This window comes from Pipra filicauda, unplaced genomic scaffold (genome assembly GCF_003945595.2).
Source record: "Pipra filicauda isolate LSUMZ 115617 unplaced genomic scaffold, ASM394559v2 scaffold355_size746361_pilon, whole genome shotgun sequence".
Taxonomy (NCBI): Eukaryota; Metazoa; Chordata; class Aves; order Passeriformes; family Pipridae; genus Pipra; species Pipra filicauda.
This window is the reverse complement of record NW_024104482.1, coordinates 453,538-476,178: the sequence shown is the minus strand read 5'-3', so window position 1 is coordinate 476,178 and position 22,641 is coordinate 453,538. Positions and strand designations below refer to the sequence as shown.

The 22,641-nt window shown below is 32.1% G+C and overlaps 1 long non-coding RNA gene across 11 annotated transcripts; it reads right to left on the bottom strand.

Moving 5' to 3' along the window:
• Positions 1-1,623: 1,623 nt before the first annotated feature.
• On the bottom strand, positions 1,624-22,382 carry LOC113994048. Of its 11 annotated transcripts, none has more exons than XR_005564730.1 (8): positions 22,196-22,382; positions 21,913-22,104; positions 17,772-17,923; positions 16,556-16,612; positions 13,727-13,759; positions 4,435-4,629; positions 3,149-3,206; positions 1,624-1,658 (listed from the first exon to the last, which is right to left on the bottom strand). It is a non-coding gene; the product is annotated as an uncharacterized LOC113994048 (long non-coding RNA). The 11 variants fall into 11 exon arrangements; XR_005564729.1 differs by lacking the exon at positions 17,772-17,923 and adding an exon at positions 13,506-13,567; XR_005564733.1 differs by lacking the exon at positions 13,727-13,759 and having other exon boundaries at positions 4,435-4,646.
• Positions 22,383-22,641: the final 259 nt, after the last annotated feature.

Sequence of the window (22,641 nt, the reverse complement as noted above, 5' to 3'; positions counted from 1 at the left end):
CAAGCCATCTCTTCCTTCACTTACAGAGATGTTACAGGTGGTGAAATAATATTTTCTTTGCACAGATGTGAGACATCAGCATAACAGAGAATTCATAACATTAATTTTTAGGTTCATCAACATTACAGATAAAAGAATGTCTCTAATGGAGTACTGGTGGATACTCTACTAAGTTTTAAATCGTTTGGGTTCCAGTCACAGGATAACTGTTGAAATACAAAATACAATGCAAGAGCTTTGTCTGCACATTTTTTTTCTTTTTCATTGGGGGTAGGTTACAATTTACAGCTACTAGTGAACTGAAAATGCTCTGTATAGGCTGTAGTTAGTAATGGAGTAATCCAGTTAGAACAAAACTCAAGTGTCTCTATACCACACTTTAACAATGTCGTATCTTCAATAAGTTGTCAAATACACAGTGCAGTGCAAAACCACAACACACCTGCCGAAGTAAGGAAGAGTATGAAAAATTTAATGAAAGATTTGGACTGAAAGGCTACATGGAGGGAAATACAACACAGAAAGCAGAACTGAGAAATTAAATTCATTAAAGGTGTTGAAGAAAGGACAAATGTTTGCTGCAAATCTGTAGTGAAACTATTGGTATAATATAGAACATGATAGTATAGTTTGCTTTATGAACCTCTTCAGAAACATGCAATGGCTTTTGTCTCTACTGATTCAGCAGCAGTGACAAATTTATTCCTTTGATCAATTGTTCCAGAAAACAACAATTTGTGTAAGTGAGGAAGTCTTATGACCTTCACACTTACCATAAAATTGTGAACTTATTTTGAATTGTGATTTGTGCCCAATAAACTTGGTCATTGTGAATGGTTCAGCGAAAAAAACCCCTGCTTTCACATTTTCAATGTGGATGACTACAAGGACAATTAAGATATGCATAGCATATTCAGAATGGGGACTACAGCTCGAACTTCCGAGCACCTCTCCATGATACTCTGTCCTGGTAGCAAACATGCCTTGAACCCTTCAGAGCATTTTCAGCCAGATACTCTAAGCAGAAAGATGTGAGGCAGTTGGAACTGAGAGGGCTGGAAACACTGGAAATCTGAAACTAAATTATCAAATAATATAAAATCTTACAATTTGCTTTAAAAGAGAAAAATTAGAAGGGAACATACATAAGGAGACAAGCAAACCTAGAAATTATTGAGAGAAAAAACAGTAGAATTGCTGAGAATTAAATGAGAATGTATTTTGTACCAAATAAATCTGAACTTTTTATTTTACCAAGCAGCTAATCATCTCCCCCTATCCTCAAATATTTATGAAGGGTCAATAGTAATGACACCTTATATGTTTTCCTGTTTTTTCCTAAGAGTAATTTATATTAAATACAGAGTCAGCAGTGATTTTTAAAATAATTTTATTTGTAACTATGTGCAACACTTTATACAGAACTGATTACACAGTGCTCTAGGATGAAAAAAGCATTATCTTGTCAACATATCACACATATAGCACAGGAAGGGCATCAACCTGTTGGATCAAGTCCAGAGGGAGGGCCACAAGATGATTAGAAGGATGGAGCACCTCTCTTATGAGGAAAGACTGAGAGACTTGGGTTTGTTCAACCTGGAAAACAGATGGCTCAGGAGTGACCTAATTGTGGCCTTCCAGTACCTGAATGGAGCCTAGAAGAAAGATGGAGAGGGACTTTTTACAAAGGCATATAGAGATAGGATAAGGGGGAATGGATTTAAACTGAAAGAGGGTGGATTTAGAATAGATATTAGGAAGAATTCTTTACTGTGAGGATGGTGAGGCGCTGGAACAGGTTGCCCAGAGCAGATGTGGATGCCCCATCCATGGAAGCCTTCAAGGTCAGGCTCTGAGCAACCTAGTGAAAGGTGTCCCTGCCCACAGCAGGGGTGTTGGAACTAGATGATCCTTAAGGTCCCTTCTAACACAAACCATTCTATGATTCTTTGATTCTATGAACATATACTTGCAGTTACCTTCCCATAAACTTCTACCCTTTTAAATCCTGAATATTCTTTTCCAAAGGAATTCAAGATTCTTAGTGCTATATATATAAAATAATGGTTCCTTGCAGCCTCCACAATAATTTTTTAAAAAACCCCTACCATTAAACAAGGTTTCTTTGAAGAAAAAATTTGCATTCGGCAAATCTTAGTGGCTATTAACTGATCTTTTTGCAGGAAGTTCATTTGCTCATTACTTGATGAGTAAACAGATTTTCCACACTAAAATACACGAGGTCATAGTCTGTAATTTCTGACCTTGCATCATAATTTTACAGTTTTTTAAGGATATCTAGAGGTGTTTGAACATCATCATGTGACCTTTCCTTCTCTTCTGCTAATTGAATTATGTATTTTAGTAATTTCAACACATCTTGCATTTCAAATATGAATACTAATACACCTTTCTTTTTTCTGCAAGAAAAGGTTCATAAACATTATATGTTCACTTATGCACAATTACTTTGATTTCTCTTTTAAAGATCTTTTCCTAAATCTGGTCTGAATGCTCAGAGCTAGACAAGCTTTGGTTTGCCTCTCCATCAACAAACATTATATGAAATCATAATATTTTCTCAATGTAGAATATTTTCTCATCCTCTACTCTTCCCTATCTGCAAGCATGACCTAATATTCCCCCCAAACATAATGACTTTGTCAAATTCACTGGATATTTTATTGGCAAATGTATTCAAAGAAAGGATATTAAAAATCAGACTTATGGATACATTTGAAATATGCTTGAAAATTTAGGGTTTTTTGCTTTCTATAAAATATTATCTGGCTGTCATCTATATTTAATATGGATGATGAAAAACAAAATAGAAATTGTATATTTCAATTCTTTAATTTTCACAATGGTTGTGGAACTGCTCCAGGAGTTGTAATTGTACCAGACTGTAATCTTTTCTAAACATCAAAGCATAACAGAAATTATGTGCACACAGAGACAGCGTAAAAAGAGGTAAGAAGGTACTAGCCTACATGGTTTCCCTTTCAAGCTCTCTTAGATGTAGGGTATTACTTATTTCAAACTAATTTCTCCAGCAGTAACATGACTTCTCACATAGGAACAGACTAGAATTCCTCTCATATCATAATATTGTCTCTAAATTAATATTACTTCATTGTGTAGTTACCTTGTGTGGTACAAAGTCAATTTAGCAAGCCCAAGACATTTCTTCAGTTGTATTTGACCTAGAAGATAAAAGTCATGAAGTGATGTAACATAAAAGACACCAACTATTCTACATCCCAATTTACATAGCCATAAATTGTTATAGAGTGGTTACAGTACATAGCATGTCAGGTGTCTGTGTAAGTACATAATGACTATAATTCTAGAAATTTTCATTTTGAAGCAAGGCATTTGCATGTAGCTCTCTACAGATTTCCTGAAATTAACCTGGAAAAGAGAATTATTATTGAGGAATGAAGGGGAAAATAAATTAAATTGAAACAGTAATTTCTAAAGTATTTTAGATATAGAAGTGAAAATGTTATGTAAGCAGAAATGGTAGAGCAGCATCTCACACACACAAGTACTCAACCCCCTCATCAGGTTGATACTAAGCAGTAGTAGGTGCCTCAAACATCTCCTGAGATTATACCAAATTAGGAGTAAATTATTAATTGACATGAATTTTGGAGAATGGTCTCACATGCCTTACAAGTAAAAGTCTCGATTAAAGAATAATAAGGAGAAATGAATGAAAGAGTCTTCATAGACATGACTCAGACTTCTTGGACTAATTTTTTAAACACTTATATTTTTCTGATTTTTGGCACTCACCTCAGAAGTATCTTTATAAGTCTAAATTTTCCAACAACATTAAGCATACAATGAAGCAAAAGTGGATCATATACACTTAATTCCACTTTGTACAGGTAGAAATATCACCTCTACTTGTATGCATTTTATCTAACAGTCAGTTTACTGATGTAACTAAGATATACTATCCTTTTAAAAGATAAAGCTTCAGTTCAAAGAAGTAGAGTAGTTAGAAGATGTTTAAAACATATGGTCTTATAGTAATAGGAGTACAATCTAACAGCTATTGATAGAGTAACAATAAAGTTACAATAAAGTAATATTGTAAAACAATAAATATTGTAACAAACAATATTGTAAACAATAAAGTTTGCAATAAAGCAGTAACAATAAAGGCCAACAAGGAAACCAACAAATTTTTTTTCTTAGATATTGTTTATTCTGTATTAAAACAATATGCAAACCAATGTCCTGTTTTTCACTCTGAAAATTTAGCTCTTTATTTGACTTTTCTTTCACAGTATATTTTTTCCTATAATGGTTGCTAACAACAAACAATCTACTATATGTAAAAATGTAAAAATCATGAAGTTTGAACGAAGAGAGGTTAAACATTGGTACAAAAAATAAAATGTTTATACAATGTTTACTTACCTGCTAGTTGAAGTCTGACTAAATCCAGCAGAAGCCTAGGCAAATATGTTCTTAAAAATTTAATATGTGCCACAAGGAAATTGAATATGCCATTCTCCCCATCTTCCAGACACATGCCTCCACTTATTTTGCAATTAAATATGAAATTGCTCACTTATAAATCCATAATGGTGGGAGAAATTAGAAGAAATTCCACTGAAAAAGGAAAAGACCTTTTTCACCTATGACAGCAGTTATTTGTTCAAGTGAAACAAAATCAAAAGAATCATCTGATCAATAGTGTCTCTTTCAGATAGATCGATCTAGTGCATGCAGTTCAAAATCTGAAGTTACTTATTAGATTCCTTTGAGTAACATATATGCAGAAGTTTATTGATAACACTATAGATAGAAAATTACTTGTAAGTTTAGTTGGAATGCTAACTCTATGAATGCTGTTCTCATAATCACTATACCAGTTAATCACTGTTGTCAGAATCAAACAAATGAATAAACAAACTAGTCATTTTAGTAATGTGATCTGCTTAGAAACACTTGATATCCTAGTGTTGCTGACTTAGAAATCACAAATGAAACAAAATTCTCAAAAACATAATCAACAAAGGTAAGATAAATTATTTTAGGTTACCAGACTTCTGAACATCTCAAATTAAGTTTGTGAAGATTTTTTAAAAAAATGTTTTTCAGAACTATAGTTGGAGGAGAAAATCTAAGCTTTCCTTGGAGACTTCAGAGAAAATTGGCACACTGTAGATGTTAAATTATGCTTATCAAAGTATTCCTTAAAAATTCCTTGAAAAATTTTAAATAACAACCCCCATATATAAATTATACCAATTATAAAATTAATTTTAAAATTTCTGATTGATTCTATTTTGGATATTAACAAAAATATGAAAAAGAATTAATTACAAAAATAAAAGTTAACATTCTTCTTCAAAATGTGTCTTGAAAAAGTCATAATTTTGAGGTGCAAACGTGTCTTAAAGTTGTTTTAAATTTTACGTCATAACTTGCATATAGGCGTAACTATAGACACTGATTTGCATGCACACACTCATATGTCACTGTGCATACATGCGCAAAAAGTATCTTAAAGGAAGAAATCCCACAAAAATTAGCAAATGGGATGTAATCAATCCAACTTGTTTGCATATAAAATTAAGATCCTTTCTGTAATTTGTTCAATAGCATTATAAAGATCTGCCTCTCTCCCCTCTCAAAAAGAAGAAATTTAAGAAACTAAAAGTAACAATGGAATTCACAGTACCTTGACTTAGGATAAAAATTATTGCAATCACAGAAATATAGGTATATTTTAACTTGCCTAGGTAGATCATACCTAAAAACTTTTGAAGCACCATTAGAAAAAATTTCTAGACCATTTTTGGGTTGTGTGGTCTTTGAAACTGTGAAAAGTTTTTTAAAAAGTAGAAATTAATACTCTAATGCTCTACTAATTCTCTGTTAATACTTTTTAGGGTTTAACTATGAGATTCAAATAATTCTGCCCTGGCAGTTACAAATCTTATCCACTCAAATTGTGGAAGGGCTGATATCATAAATCCACACTAATTTGCATTGACTGTAGATACAAAGAAAATGATGTAGATTAATATAATTACCACAAATACACTATTGTGTATGTATTGTAAACACATCTTGTCTTGCTATCTCCTGTATTGGTTTTATGATATTTCAAATATTGTTGATCAAGATGATGAGATAACATACTTTTGTTCTATATTAGGTTTCATAAGACATTCTAAGTAAGAGGCTAAAGTGATACAGAATCAACAAACTGTGTGTTTTCAAAAGCTAGATTTATTGAGAAAATGTATGAAAGATTGTCACAAATTCTGTTACAGTGACTTTTTAAAGTCAAGAATCTATTAAAAAATGTATGCTCTATTTTAATATGCTCCATTTCAGTCACATTTACTTAGACATGATGTACCACTTAATTCACTGAAGTTCTATGGCCTGTATTGTGTCACATAGGAGACTCGATTACAGTGTTTCTTCTGGCTTTATGACATATGAACCCATTAATATACACAGAATTAAGCAGTTTTATGTCTGGTAGTTAAAGACATGCGTGACTACATTAAAGGAGGCTAAAAAGTTACCATATTTCAATGTTAAATTCTTTCTAATGAACTCTTTACATAAGTAAAGATAATAAATAGAAGAATCTAGAAAGATGAAACCTTCAGTGTACCTTCCCAAGCTCAGGAATTCACTAATTTGGAAGCTTAATGGAACCACTTACTCTCAGCAGCAATTTGCCTCTACTGGACGAGAATCAATATGCATAAAAAATTTGTGTTGTCATACATTGATAATCCTAGTGTTATCATGAGTAACTATTGCACTTGCTTGATTTGATTTTCATTGCATATTTTCCTCTATGTTAAATTTTCCATACTCTCAAATTGCCTTATTATAAAATACTTGTAAAACAACTAAAAACTTACTGTATTAATATTTAATAACCTAATGGATTATATATCAAAAATACTGGAAAGGCAAAACATTTATCATAAAATTAAGTGAAAACTTTAATCCAAATTTTGTGTAGTGTCTCTTCAACTACTCTTTTCAGTGAACTAGCATGGGAGGAAACCTTCAAAAATCAAAATTTTGCCTCTGAATATTTAAATATTTTCAATGGAAATACTTTGCAACCATACGGTTCACAGGTGGCAACAAATTTTGTTTGAACAAACTTCATTCTATTCTTTCTGTTCAAGGCTCAGTCAAGCTCCAGAATTAATACACTGCTTTAGTGCAATAATACAGCAAATGATCCATTTCCATTGGCCTCGTATGGTTACCGTAGGGTGGAAAACAGTATTAGTCATTCTACTATTTTTTTTATTTTCCTGCTTTCTCATCTACTCAAATTCTCTCGACCTTTGTTTTTTATTAGAAAAAAACTAAAACACACTACTACCAAACAAACAAACCCACACTCCAAAAGAAAAAATCACCTTAAATATAAAAAGTAAAAGACACACAGATCATATACTATTTTAACTTTTTTCTCTATGCCATTCCCTTTTAAAACCTTGTATTTATATATTAAATATTGTTCAGAGCAAAGACCAGTATTAATGCCTGTGAAATATTTAGTAGTAACAAATAAGTAAATAAATAAAATGATTCTGTAGCATTTAATGAATTATTGGGAAAAAGTAACTCATTAGATCATCAATTTGTACATCTGCATTTAGTCATTATGCGTGACTGCATATGTACTCTTCATTACATTGAGAGGAGGTCTGGTTGAATGTTCATCTGGAGACTTTTTAGACTTATTCAAAACACACTTTAGCATTTGACTGGCTTGGTGTTTATTCAGCTCTTGATTCCATTCAGTGAATTGATTATGTCTCAAAAGACAACAAAAACTTAGGTACCACTCTCATATATTCCCACCTGAATTGCAGATATCTACTATTAGACAAGATGAATCCCACTTACAAGAGTTTAAAAAGAAGGAGTGAACTTTTAGATTGACTAAATATTTTCAATAATAATTCTCATATGTTGAAAGTGAATTTTATATGTAATGTTATTTAAATCATATTTCCTTTTGAAGTGGAAAAAAACCCTTACAAACATCCACTTATATTACTTCAAATTTAAGCTTCAATTTCATATACTGTACCAAGGCTATTACCTGAGTACTGCAGTATTTTAAGTATTAAGTTTTTCCATTGCACCACAGTCCAGCTGGAGCATTCTCAGCTGAGACTGCTTTTCTAAAAGCACAATAGCACATGGCAACGTTTTTCATGTGTCCAGCCAATCCCTTCTTCCTGTTTCTCTGTGTGATTTGCATGCTTTTTAAGTTTAAAAGCAGTTTAGATTACATGGTATAATTTAGATGGAAAAGCTTTGATTCCTGACAAATCTTTATTCCTTTCTCTAATGTATCTAATTTAAACTAACACTTTATTATATTGTTCCACTTACTTCAATGTGTTCTACCCTGTGTAATAATTACAGGGATGAAAAGTGTGAACACTCAAACTACACACCTGTATCAAGTTAAAAGTAAAAATAAATAAACAAACTAAAAGACATTTCTCTATATAAATACATATGCAAAAAAGAGGAGGCAGAGAAAACTAGTTTTCTTGAGTTTGCATGGCTTTATCAATAGAAAATGAATTTAAAAACCCCAGGAGCAGGCAAGAAAATTACAGAGTAAGAAAGAATGCAAATATTGTCAGACTGTGTGCATTTTTTTCCCTTTAAATAAACTTGAAATAGTCAATTCCCTTTAAACTAAAAGAAAAACAAAAAAAAGTTGCTGCATTTTTTTCCCATGGACTCTCAGTTCATACTAAGAGACTTTCTGTAGAGTAGCTGGCTCCTGTGAGTTCACATGCTCATTCACTCTGTGTTATAAATCAGTCTTCTTCCCATCTCTTTATTCAAAAGGTATTCAAGTGGTATTTGTCTTTTTATCTTTGCTGATACCTAAGACAAGACACTTCACTATCTTGTGCTCCAAAATTCTTATCTATAAAAATCAATTTTATTCCCCAAGAAATACATTTATAAATACACACATATATGAAATCCTAGTATTCCTAAAAATTTAGATTAAATTACACATGTTTAACAAAATATGAAATCTCTGAATGTAAAGTGCCAGATAAGACTTAGATGTTATTGCCACAATTATTTTTCATGAATTCTTTAAAATTCATAGATTTTTTTTCATCCAGGAATATTCTATAATGTTAAGTAAAGTCATGAACATTAGAACTTTTTTTTCACAAACAAAAGATAAGTGAAAATGGTATTTTCACTAATATTATTGCAAATCTCTCACAGTTTGATGTTTCCAAAATCAAAATAATACTCCATGTAATTTGCTTTTTAAGTTTTTGTATTAATGTTGTATTTCTTTATGCATTACTAAACCTCATAAATTATTAAAACTACATATTGGGCAGACAGAGATACTTATAAGAGTGAAGACTTTGAGGATTAATTTGTCACTTTTTTGAAGAGTTTCTGAAAGTAGGCCTGAGTAGAATAACAATTATAAACTTTTAAAAATGCACATTTGTAGAGATCTCAACACACTAGCTGGCACAAATTCAAAATGGCATGATGCCAATCCCTTTTCCAGAAGTAGTATGAAAAATATTTTTCCAGCTTTTTGTATAATGTATATTTGTGTGTTATGTAATCTGGAACATGTATTTAATAATTAGGAGTATTGAGATGCACCATCAGTTATCTGGATAACAAATAACTATCATTTTTCCCATTAAAATACCCCATGGATAAATAAAAAAAAAATAAATTAATTAAGGGTTTCCATGGAAAGGTGTTGCTTTCATAGTACCTTGAGTTAATAAATTCTGAAATTGTTTTCTTTATCCTCCTGTTCTGTTGACTTTTCAGGACAAGAACAAGACATGAGGTCCTTCACTTTCACATTAACAAAATCTACTTCAGCTTCACCACCTAAAGTCTTTCAGACCACGTATGCACGATAAGTAGTCCAGATGACCAGAAAATTCAACAAGGATGGCCTGTTGGAGAAAATTATAGTCTTTCTTTTGTCACATACAGAGGGCATTAAGGATCTGAAGAAGAAGAAACTCAAAGACCGGGGGTTCTAATTGAACTTACAGGTCATGTAATTCTAGGGAGTTTTTTTAGAAATGATCAGAATGCACAGGTCAACTTTTAAAAGCACTGAAACAAGAGGATAAGGTAAAAAACAGCTAATATGTGACACATCAACACATAACAACTTGATAGCTTTTTCAGCAGAAGATCCTGGAGAGATGTAAAAGGTGAGCAAATAAAAATGCTTCTAGCGAAGCAGGAGAATACATGAGGAAGTGACTGTGAACTGTTGTGGTCAACATTCCCTCTCATTTTCTGGGAAGCAAATATAAATTCTTTATAATTCTCAGTGAGTCACTGCTATCAACAAACTTCTGGTGATTATATTTAAATCTGACAACAGACAAAGTGGAAGTACCATGAACTAGTGTTTTTCAATAAAAATTGGAAAAAAAAAAAAGAAAATTTACTGTTATGTGGGTTCATTGAATCATCGGGAGCTTATATTTCTGAAAGGCAAGTGTTTATAGTAAGTTAGGGAGACAGTTACAGGTGAAAGGGGTTCTCATCCAAAATGGTAACTAATGAATGAACATTACGGCAATAATGGTCAACCATAGTAAGAAGCAAAAAAAAAACAACTAACAAAACCTACAGAAATTCTGGGGGCAAAAAAGGTATTTAGCTGAATAGACCTTCGGTTAGATTTAAAAAGACAAATGTTAAGACCTGACATAAGAGATCCTTTAACCATAAGATCCGTGGACCTAATTTTTCTTCTGCAGACAAAAAATCCCCAAACAAAAAAACAAACAAACAAACAAATCCACAAAAGCAAAATAAAACAAAACAAAGTCACTCAAATTTATTCATTCTTGGTAGGAATTGAAGGGGTTACTTTTAACAGTACAATCTACAACAGAACACTCAAGTGTGCAAGAAATCTATAATGACAAGGATGGACTTAATATTGTCGTGTCCGATGATAAAAATTTCTACTTCAAAACATCCATTGTTTTCTAGAGGCCTAAAGGTCTTTTTGAGGCCTTAAGAAGGACCTTCAGGTAATATTAGGTGTGACCAGACCTAGAAAGAAAAATATATTGCCACTCTGAATTCTGACAACGGAAATATCCATCTGAAAGAGAATCCCAAACGAACTAAAAATCAAAGCTTAAAATCGAACATAACCATGGCCTTCTCTTAACTCTCTTCTTGGTTTTAGAAGAAGGTGATGGCTGTTATAGCTTTTATAAAATACAATAATAAATGTCAATTTAAAGTCCATTCCTTATAAATTTCTGAGTTCAATTTTGAAAGAATTAAAGAAAATAAACAAGATTATTTCCTTGTTTTAAAAAATTCTTCTGAATTTCTCCATGATATCGCTGATGTTTATCCTTAAAGGACTAACATATATTACAGATATGAAAATTATAGGTAAGGGATTATTAAGCTCATATCAAGGTTAAGTTTCTTTCATTAGAATTTGTTATTTTCTTTCATTTGATGTCTATGATCAAAAAAGCCCTTGCACACTCTCACCAGTTTCAGCAAGATGATATCATCAAAAAAATTCAGCTGTTCTAGCTTCATTTATTGCCAGGATGCTATTGTAGTAGTTTATCATTCTACTGCCTACCACAGTTTTCCTTTATTAGATGTGGGTTTCAGTTGCCTAGAGCTCTGCCCAACTTCATCTGTTTGGATTGAAATTTATCTTGCTGAATTTTTGCTCAAGGCCAAATTATCTTGAGAAGTGTAAATGAAAATAATATGGGTATTTCTAAGAAAGATATTAACAAATATGTCACTGCGTTAGCAGAGAGAGTGAGCTTATCTAAAGTTCTATATCCATTCTGTTGAAAAGCTCTGTTGTCTTGGAGAAGGTCTGTGTTGTGCTATGGCTCTTACTCATCCTGGGTTTTTGCTGCTTTACTTTTGCCTAATTAATTATCTACTAGAGAAAGCATCTACTTGTCTAATCTTTATTCTGGTCAAGTCAGACAACACACCACACAAAGCATGGAATACCTGCACAGGTGTTCCTTTCAAAAAATATCCATATAAAAGAGGTGAATGCAATTTTACTTTTAGATTGGGTACGTCCTGAAATCTATTTGACTTGGGAAGAGGCTCTGATGCTAATTTTACTTTAAAAAAACTACCGTGGCAAAGTCAAATATTCAGTATTCCCAGTACAGAATTAATGATGCTAAGTATAATAATTTCTGCCCAACCTATGTAGGCATATTTGCATGTCTTTGCCATTTGATATTATCACTTCCTTTAAACATCAAGCTTGTATGATGACTTTTATCACTTAGGGGGCAAATAGTTCAACATTTTGATTTCTTTTAATTTATCTTTTAGTGTTTAAAGTACAATATTCAAGTGCTGATATGAATGAAAAAATTCCTTCACTTTTCATGAGTTTCCAAAACTTACATATTAATTCTCATGTAATTCTTCTAAAAATTGTGGACACTGCACAAAATAGTGAAGTTCAAAACGAGATCCTGGAACAAACTTCTTGTCCATTCAGTGGCAAATTCTGAATCTGCAACCTACAGAAAATGTCTGTGTGCACCAGCTTACACAACTTGAACTGAGAAACATGGCTCACATGAGGACACAACTAAAAAGACAATACAAATACAGCTGCTGATTTTCAGTACAATGGTGTCTGAGTGTTCCATAAATATCAGCATCCCGTGATGTGAGAATATAGCTCTATTATCATTTTATACATAGACAGTTGAAGCAAACAGATTTGGGGATGTGAGGTAAAAGAAGATAAGGAAGTTCACATGAAGTAAAAATAAAATGTAAACTTGGTTTCAATCAAAACGCTCACTTGGGATATATGAGAATACAGATTAATTTTTCTTTTATTTTGAAGCAGTTTGAACCAACATCATTCCATGTTGATCTGAGAGGGATTGCTCTGTGTCTTTCTTGAAGCATCTTCCCCCTTTTTTGGCATTTTTAGCACTTATTGAATCAATGAGAGACAAAAAACTCGTACGTGCTCAGGCACTATTGTCCTCTGCTGCAATGGGAATGACCTTGGTTCAAATCCCCAGTTGGACACAGGACACAACTGAACATTGTTTTCTCATGTCTTTTGTTGATGCTTCTTTGTAAAGACCTTTAACTTATTCAAAGCAAATTATCATTGGCTGCAGTTGTTCTTGGGCAAGTCCAATCTGTCATATATTAGAGAGCAGAATCTCAGATTGGATATTCAGAAAAATTTAGAGGTTTATATCTTCTTTATTTCTGAGGGAGAGGCCAGGAAAATATCTAGTTTTCAAGTTGTTTTCATCGCATAACCGCTTTATTTTTTTTCCTAGTGTTTTCTTCATCTATACAACTTCCTACTCAAAAAAAAAAAAAAAAAAAAAAAAAAAAAAAAAAAAAAAAAAAAAAAAAAAAAAAAAACAAGAGAAAAAACTCGATTTACTTACTCTAATGTATGTCCTTGATCAATTCCTTGATCATTGCCTTTTCTGTGGTGATAAGCAAGGGCCTTGGCGAAAGGCAAAATTTTGGCATACAAATGAGGCATTTTTAGAATTTGTGACAAAAGCTGCTGATTTGAAATTGCAGAAGTCTTTTTTATTTTTGATTTAGTAATCATAGAGAATGAAAAGAATCAACTTTGAAAGAAAACTTCTTATTTACTTACAGAGCTGTAGGGCTCTGAAAATTTTTGGCCCAGCTAAAAAACAAAGCAAAATAAAATTTATTAATCGCATGCACAGAACCAGAGGTTTAAAAACTTTTCAGTACTCTTAAGGCAGTCATAACCTATTTTTCTTTTCCTAATAAGCTGCATCTTTTAAATATATGCTTCATTTCTTTGTCATCTGGCTCTGTCCCATGTTGGAATTGTTCCCTGCTGTTAATTAGAGGTGACTATAATTTGATTAATCTCAAACATATGTTATATATGCACAATATGGAAAACTGTATTCTATATTTTCTACTTTAAACATTCTTGAATGTAATGGAAATAAGCCAAACATTTTTTAAGGACTCAATCTTATCTTAATGAACAATATGGATATAATCAAAATAAGACATTCTAATCAATTTGAAGTGTTAAAAGTTCACAGAAATATGCGCTAACCATGTACAGTATTTATCAATGTAATACTAACCGGATTTCAAATGCATACTACCTGAGCATCATCGCTATCTGTACATCTGAAGTTCTCCACCTCTCTCTCCATTTCAACAAGGTTTTGTCACAGTCTGACCATGTGCTTTTCCTGGTCCCACATTGTTGGTATTTTTCCCATGAACACTTTTTTAAAGACGCTACCCATATTTTTCAGACCTAAAGAGCTGGCAGTCAACGATGGCTATAACATTTCCATACAATTTTATATAGCTCTTGGTCTTGAAAGATCTTTAATAACTAGAGTACAAATGTAAGCTCATATATTAGGACAGGATTATTCATACGCCTAAATTAAATTTTGTAGTTAGTAACTATACGGTTATATAAGAAAAGTTCACTATACAAGGGACGTTAAGCATATGATTAAATCTGTTCTTGGTTTTTAAGCATCTTTAAAGACCACTCCTAAATAAAAAAGTTTTGAATATTTTATGTCACATTAATGGAAGTGCCTATGCATTTTTGTGCAAACAAATGTACTGTGAGTATTAACAGAAGTTCACTAAGAGTTTTCCTCAAGCTATTCAAAGGAGATTATTTTAAATAAGTTAAATCTAACAATTTTAACTTTTAAAAATGCAAATTATTTAATTTTCTGGCTCAATTTTTTTTAAGTAGAACTTTGTTGTTATTATTATACAGCCTGCAGTAGTAAGTAAAATCTAATTCTAATTAATTTTTCTTAAAGCTGTATACAAATCAATAACTGTAAACATCCCAGAAGAAAGCCATGCTGTATGGCACCCCAAGTTCCTAATAAATGCAAATAAGCTGACCTTTCTTTGACAACTATGAACATGATTTCATAATTTTACCATTGATACTGATGTAATCAGCAATTCACACAGCAAAAATGGAGCCAAGACTAGTTGTAAATAATTATACATTATAAGAAGATGCATTGTACAGTAACCATAGTGAACAAACTTTATGATTTTGGGAGTCAGTTCCTTGTCAAACAAGGTCTTCAAAGAGAACACAAAAGCTCTCTTTACTTGTTTTTTAAAGTATTTTCTGTATCCTTGAAACACTCTAGTTTTTAGTGATTTTTATTGTTTAAAACCTTGAATTATTACTTTCTAACCATAACACCATTTTTATATGTAGGGTATTGAACCTGAAAGTAAAGGAATATTACAGTCAAAAATAAAAAAAAGCACGATTCTGCATTTAAAAGGGACGATATGTCTATGAAAATGCATTATTTCTCATGCAATGATATAATAAAACTGTGAATGAAAACAACGTATTTTAAACAATGAGCTACTGTAGTAGTACTACATCTAGTTTTTCTTTCTCATAAATACTCTTTGAAGAGCGCTATAGCCTATAAATGAAAGCAATGACACATTTTAAACACCTATATTAAAAAAAGCTTATACAGAATTAGTAGGAATTGAAATTTGAAGTACTTGCATTAGAGCATTCTAGTTTCTACAAAATATTTAAAATGTCTATGAAAATTCTATTTAGAACAGATTTGAAGAAAGAGCACTTACATTAAACATGTTAGTTACAGGTGCATATTGGTCTCAGAAAAAAAAAAGATCCAAAAAAACCCAGTAAAATGTTCTGCTTTATCATTTCTATTCAGAAAAAAATTGAAATGTATATGGCTGGAAAGTAGCAGCCTCCTCTGAATACTATATCAATTAATATGTTTAAAAGCTTTCTTGTTTTGAAGATAGAAGTTACTAAATTCTTAGAAGCAATTTTACTAAAATCATTATTCTCTTTGTCCTATTTTCATGTTTTGCAATAACTAAATTTCAGATTTAATAAGCTTTGAATGTTCAGAGATCCTAATAGAACATCAACTAATACCATGTTCATATAATATGTGTGGTATTTTACAAAAACAATCCTTTCTTGATGACATTTCCTCAAGTTCTCTACTCTCATACTTGTAATTCTTTCATGTTCAGAATGAATCCCTGCTACATCTCACTCAATATTGATCTTCAAGGCATTTCTTCCAATCCTTTCCCCAGTGTGGTCACTGAACAGTATAAAAGTTCAATAGGAAGATCAGCTGCTCATCCACTTTTTGCTAAAGCAATTTGTATTATGGATTTATTTTAGCAGTCTACAGTGGCAGTTGCTGTTTTTACTATTTAAATGCTTTGATTATCTGACCTTGCTTACTTTATCTTTTTAAGTGCTGTGCATGGGCTTTAAAGTAGATCAATAAATGGGGATTCCTCCACCACATTATGTTGAAATCAATCCTGATTCAGACTATTTGTATTTCACTCTTATGAGTCCATCTGTCTTTCTTAATTTTATGTTCTCTTTTCTTAAATAATTTTGCCTGCCACTGCAAATACTTACTGTCAGGTAGATTTCCGTTGCAATCAATTCAGCTTTTCCCAGTCATAACCATAGAGTCTGGGAAGACACAAATATATAGGATCATATCCTATGCCTGAACAGTCATCTCCTAGGTAATTATTATTTAATTTATTTTTTTTAGTAGTTGTGACATAGGTACTGTGAAAGTCAATAAACAGAAATTTTCATTTACTTCTTGCCTTCATTTTTCCAGGAATAGTTAGAAATTAAAATCAAACTAAATGGCACGAGCTTATTGAAATATTTCAGATTTGCAATTTCTCTAGGAGAAACAGTTGATGCAGTTAACCAGCTCTCAACTGTCACAATAAACCTTAAAATTCTCTGATCAAATTTGAGAACTATTACTAGTCCTGAATTTGTGCAGTGTGAAAAATCACTCTGTCTGAGAAACATTTTATTGTATTTTGCATCTAATTAATTTAATATAGATTAACATTTAAAACATTTCAAGTTTTTTAACTTCTTACAAATTTTAAAGTTTACCTTGCCTAATTCATAATGAAAAGGTTACCACAACTGCAAAAAGACTCAGCATGGATATGTCAAAACAGAAAAGGAGAAAGAAATTAAATAGAAAATCTAACAATTCAGTTAACATACTATGCATGGAGTCCCGAGCACTTAGTGGATTGTCTACCTAGAACATATAAAACTTACTGAAATAGTACTTTGATCTCATTTAACATCTCCACAAATGTTCAGAAGAGGAAATTTCTCCTTTCTTTAACTAAGTCACACACACACACACTAATTTAGATTTCAATCAAATTAATCTAAATTAAAATACAATCAGACACTTCAGTGATTTCCTGTAATCCTTACATTATAATTCACCACTTTTATAATAAAGCATCACAACTACAAAATAAAATCATGAACAACACTTAAAAGAGTTTTCATCTTCAATCTTGCAAATTTGTGAACAGCATTTAATGTGTTTATAGGGTAAGTGGTTTTACAAAACTGCTGGCATTTGTATATGTTTGAAGCCTAGGATGCCATTAAAATCTGATACTACATTATTCAGCTTCCTATATAAAACACTAATTTTCCATGCCTAAGAAGAAACCCACTTCCAATTTTCTAGTTCTTCACCTGATTGAGACTATTTCAGCTTATTCCAGGTCCAGTGGACACTGAAGCCTTGAGAAAGTTGCTATTTGTCCTCTTTCTTTGATACTGTTATTCTTACCTTAAAGTCCTCCACCCTTTTCTTGATATTTTAAACAAAATGGGAATCATTCAATAATAAGTTTGACGACGGTAAACAAAATCAACCTTTTGTGATGGATGGGAGAATTTCTGCCTTAGTTGTAGCTCCATATGGTGCACACCATCATGTCTCTGATGAGAGGGGAAGGACAAAAGGGAACATGACCACGAATATCTTAAACACTGATATAATTAGAAGATGTTAATAACAACATAGCATAGAAAAAATAGTGTGATGACAGAGGTTTAAATCATGTTAGCCTATAAGCCATTATTAAACGTATGGTAAAAACGTGGTCTAAGTGAAAGTAAGCACATAAAAAAACTAGTAATAAACAGTCACTAAATTAATAAAAAAGGATCAGGATTTTCACTGGTAATTCTGCAAGTCCATAAAAGAGAAATGGCTTAGGCATCTTATGTAAAAAGTAACCATACTAAAAAAAAGCAGTAAATATGCAAAAGTCCTTTGCAAAATGGTACAATGCCATTTTTATTATTTTCTGGAAAATAATAGTTCCAGAAATGCAAAATAATGTTTTTTTAAGATTTTTCTTTATTTAAGACTTCAGTACATATATATGTATTTTTAAAAATTATTAGTAACTGTATTGAAATCCTGCCCTCTCAGTAATTTTATAAGCAATTTTTAGTTAATGCAGGATGTCAATCCTGAAAATGAATAAGTTTTTATTGATAATTCCCTTCTGATTTTCAAGGGAACATTTTTACCTTCCCCTCTTAAATTTTTAAATTTCCACTAACTAATAAAAGCATCTATTTCATTACGGTCTGTCCTGGTTTTACTTTAAGCACTTCTGGAATTTGTGGATGTGAGGAGAGGGGTTGCTTTTGCCACAATCTTATCCGCATAGAAAATAAAAATGAAAATGCAAAGGAGGAATAGAATTACTAGAAGGTATTACACAATAGCTCTGGGTGGGGGGTTGTGGGGGAATGTTCATCTTATTCAATACTTGCTAACATAACTTGTGAAGATTTTTCATTTTATTGTGACAGCAGAGGGGAAATGTAAAAGAATTCACTGCACCAAATATTATGCATTTCTGCAGAGCACAGCTCAAAAAAGACAAGTCTGTACTGTTTCTCTCAGGTGGGTAAATGTTAAGAGAGAAGAATCCAAGTTTCATGATGCAGCAGCACAAAGCTGGGAAGTGAAAATTATGTTGCAGCACAGTCCTGAAAATATGACTGTAAAAGTTAATCAATAAAATGTCTATTCCTGTCTATTCACTAGAGGCCCCAGCTGCATAGCTTCACACAATCGATACTACAAATTATTACGATTTCCAGGTTCCCACTGGACATTCTGAACAAATCTTTCAGGTGTAACAGGCTTATATGGGGGAGGGCGGGTGGGTGGGGGCTGGGGGTGTGTTACCTTAGGTTTATCTCATGTGGGATAAGTCCACAACAAACAAAGCTTGTGACTTCTAAAAACTTTCAGTTATATTCCCTATGAAGTAAATGTATTTTGGACACCCTGTGAAATTAGGAGAAAATACTTTTACTCTGTTTTAAAACTAAGTATTTTTATTCTATTAAACAATTGAATGTAATGGTCTTTGTATTGTTTTTAAATCCTAGTCAACCATTTTCCTTTTTTCACCACTTCCATGAAAAAATAACTTTTAACAAGGATTTCACAACACGGAAAAAAAAGCATAGAGAAACGGACCTTTCCCCTCGAAGGCTTTACAACAGCTATAGCAGAATCTCAGGTCTCAGTGTAGTTTTAACTGACCAATTCATGCTGCTTTTTTCTTTGTATAGTCCTATGCTCTTGCCTTGATACCAGCTGCATTTGCCAGATTCTCGGAGTAGGAAGGTAGGTAAAGTCCAGGACTGTATGACTTTGAATAAGTCAGCACCAAAGGGATGCTACTTTATGACACATGAGCTACCCTTCATAGTGACTGAACATAACCCTTGTGACATTCCCTGTCCCAAAAGACCCAGGGGACAGAGATCCATTGTTCTTTCTGTCTCCCAAGGAACAGAAGAGAGCAGATACTGACTGGAACTGCATTATTGTTTTCAGGTAGACAGTAAGATGTTGTTTTAAAGGGAAATTTCAATATTTAAAGTCTCCAACTGCGTTGTCCATTTTTTTTTAGCTTTATTAGTTCCGTTTTACTAAACCTATTGTTCTAAACTAGCAGTTTTAATTTTCCAGATTCAAAAAATACTTTGCTGATGGTGATCCTGCAGCAATGAGTCAGAATGCTTTTAAAAAGCAATAGTATCACAAAGTTAAGGTCAAAATTTTACATAAGATTAAATAAAAAAATAATTTTATAATCTGTAGAGCTAAGAAAAGATTACTCTTACTAGAGTTTATTATGTTCATGTACTGAAGTAACAAACTTCCAAAGTCACTGAACAAGTGTAGAAAGCAGAACAGAAAAACGTAGATTAGTTAATAATTTTTGCATGTTAAGAGATTCATTCAAGTTTTATTTGTTCATACAAAGTACAATAAAAAAAACTATTAAAAAGTCCCTCTGAAAATCTTCTAATGATTATCATTTGGCTTTCTATTTCAACATTAGTGAAACTCATTTCACTGAACTTTTGCAAAATTCCTGCTCTCTCAAAAGCTATATTTCATGATACAATCGATCAGTTACAGCTGGGAGTTTCAATTCCATTCCCCCCCCCCATCTCACACTAAGTTACCACAATCAGTAATCCTAGAAGTTTGTGACCTTTCTATTTTCAAAGAAGTATCTACAAGAATTGGCATAACATGGCATTTTGGCAACTGAGGAATCACTTGAAATAGTAAAGAAAACCCACTGTGGCAAAAGATTCAAGTTATGTTAGGAAAGTAAATCAGTGACAGTGTTTTCCCTAGAGAAGTACTAGTTACATCTTTAGAGGTATAACTACAGGTTAAAACCCAGCAAGCTATTTTATTTAAAGAAATGAAGACACTTTACTGAAGGCAATGTTTCTTTCCATGAAGCTTTTCTCAGTCTTCAGCAGAAAAAGTAATTTAAAACATTTGAACTACAGAACAGATGAAGTTCCAGTCTAAAGTCGTTTATACTGAGCATATATTACCATAGTTTATTTTAGATGCATGATGTTTGTTGCATTTGAACTTAGCAAACCTTCTCTCAGAGATTTGTTGAGATATTTGATGCTTGCCACAAATTTGAGAAAAAACATTTAGCTCTATATGTTCAGTCCACCACCAAATGAATAGACATTTTTTTGCAGCCAAACTATCTTGTATAAAGTGTTCATCATGCTCTGTGATATTACAAAACAGCTTGAGATTCCGTCTGTATATATAGGGATTACTTAATGTAACGTAACTTTAACAAGAAGAAAGTGACTGTTTGCATGAAAAAAAAATCAGTTGAAGTGAGTAATTTTTACCATACTCTAAATCTTGAAAACTCTAAGTAATGAATCACTTTGTGGCTCAACATAAAAATATAGTTAATGTTAAGTTAAATTACAAAATGTAATTGTTGCACATTGTTACTTTTTAATTAAATCCCATGAGTTAACATTCAGTCTAATAGATACTAAATTTGGTTGATTAGAGCAGAAGTATTTCTGCTCTGATTAGAGCAGAAGTAAACTTTTCTAGAGTCTGCTTTTTTCGTTTGTTTATGTTAGCAACTTCATATATGCCTTGGTGTTGTGACTAAAAGTTCAAACACCAAATTTCCTTTAATTTGGCAGTCTGTTGCTTAGAGGCAGCTTCTCTAACAAAAAAGAAAGAAGATAAGACCCATATGTAACCTTTGGTCTCTAAAAAGAGGAAGATGAGAATATCATTAACAGATAGGTAATAAATAATTATACACACTATTCTACTTCAACACTACAGAATATTAATTTTAAAAATAAAGCAGACACTTAACAATAGTATTTTTCAACATTCAATCTTTTTCAATGCAGAATGTATTTTAAAGCATACATTAATCAGTCATTTATATTTAATAGTTTATTCAATAGAGTTACAGAACACATTTACACTATTTCTTACCTGAGAGAAATGATTAATACAGTACATATTAAAAGGATTTACTGCTGACTTTAATGTCTTCTGTTTCTCAAATACCAAAAGAGCAGTAACTCACTTGTAATCACTAATTTCTTCTTCAGAAGTCATAGTACGCTTTCTCAGGGTCTCCAGCTCTTCGACTCTGGTTTTCTACTGTTCTGTTCTTGGCAAACTGTTTCTGCTATTTGCTCACTTAGCTGCTCTTGAGTTGCTTTCAAGCTGGATTCCATTAGAAGTTGTTTTTCATCTTGACTGGCAAGTTCTTGGGCTGAAAGTTAAAAAAAAAAAAAAAAAAGCATTACATTTTAAGCTCAAACCGAGTGATATTTTTGTTTTAAATGCAATCCACTGCAACTCACTATAAGAGCTGGGCAAATATTGTTTTCAGGAGAAGAGTATCATTTAGTTCCCAAATCTTGAGAGGAAAATATATTATAAATATATTAATAGGTGGTCTAAGTCTCTTTCATTGTATTCCAGTAAACTTAAATAACAAAATTCTTGGATTCAATAGTCTGCAAACATTTAAACTGCTACCAGAGCTTACTGTATACACACGCACATCCAGTGTTTAGTTCATTCTGAAGCAAACACCTATTGTCTTTGCATTTTTTAACATAAGTCAAACTAGAATTCAAAATCACAGTTTTTAAAATATAGCAGCTTTTTTACTATTTCACAATAGTAACATATACAATCTAAGCTCCAAGTCTTCAATTTCATTATATTTTTTCATGAATTACAGAGCACATACATAGTAAAAACCTGTTCTTTTCCAAGGTCATCCAATAGATGGCAATCTTTC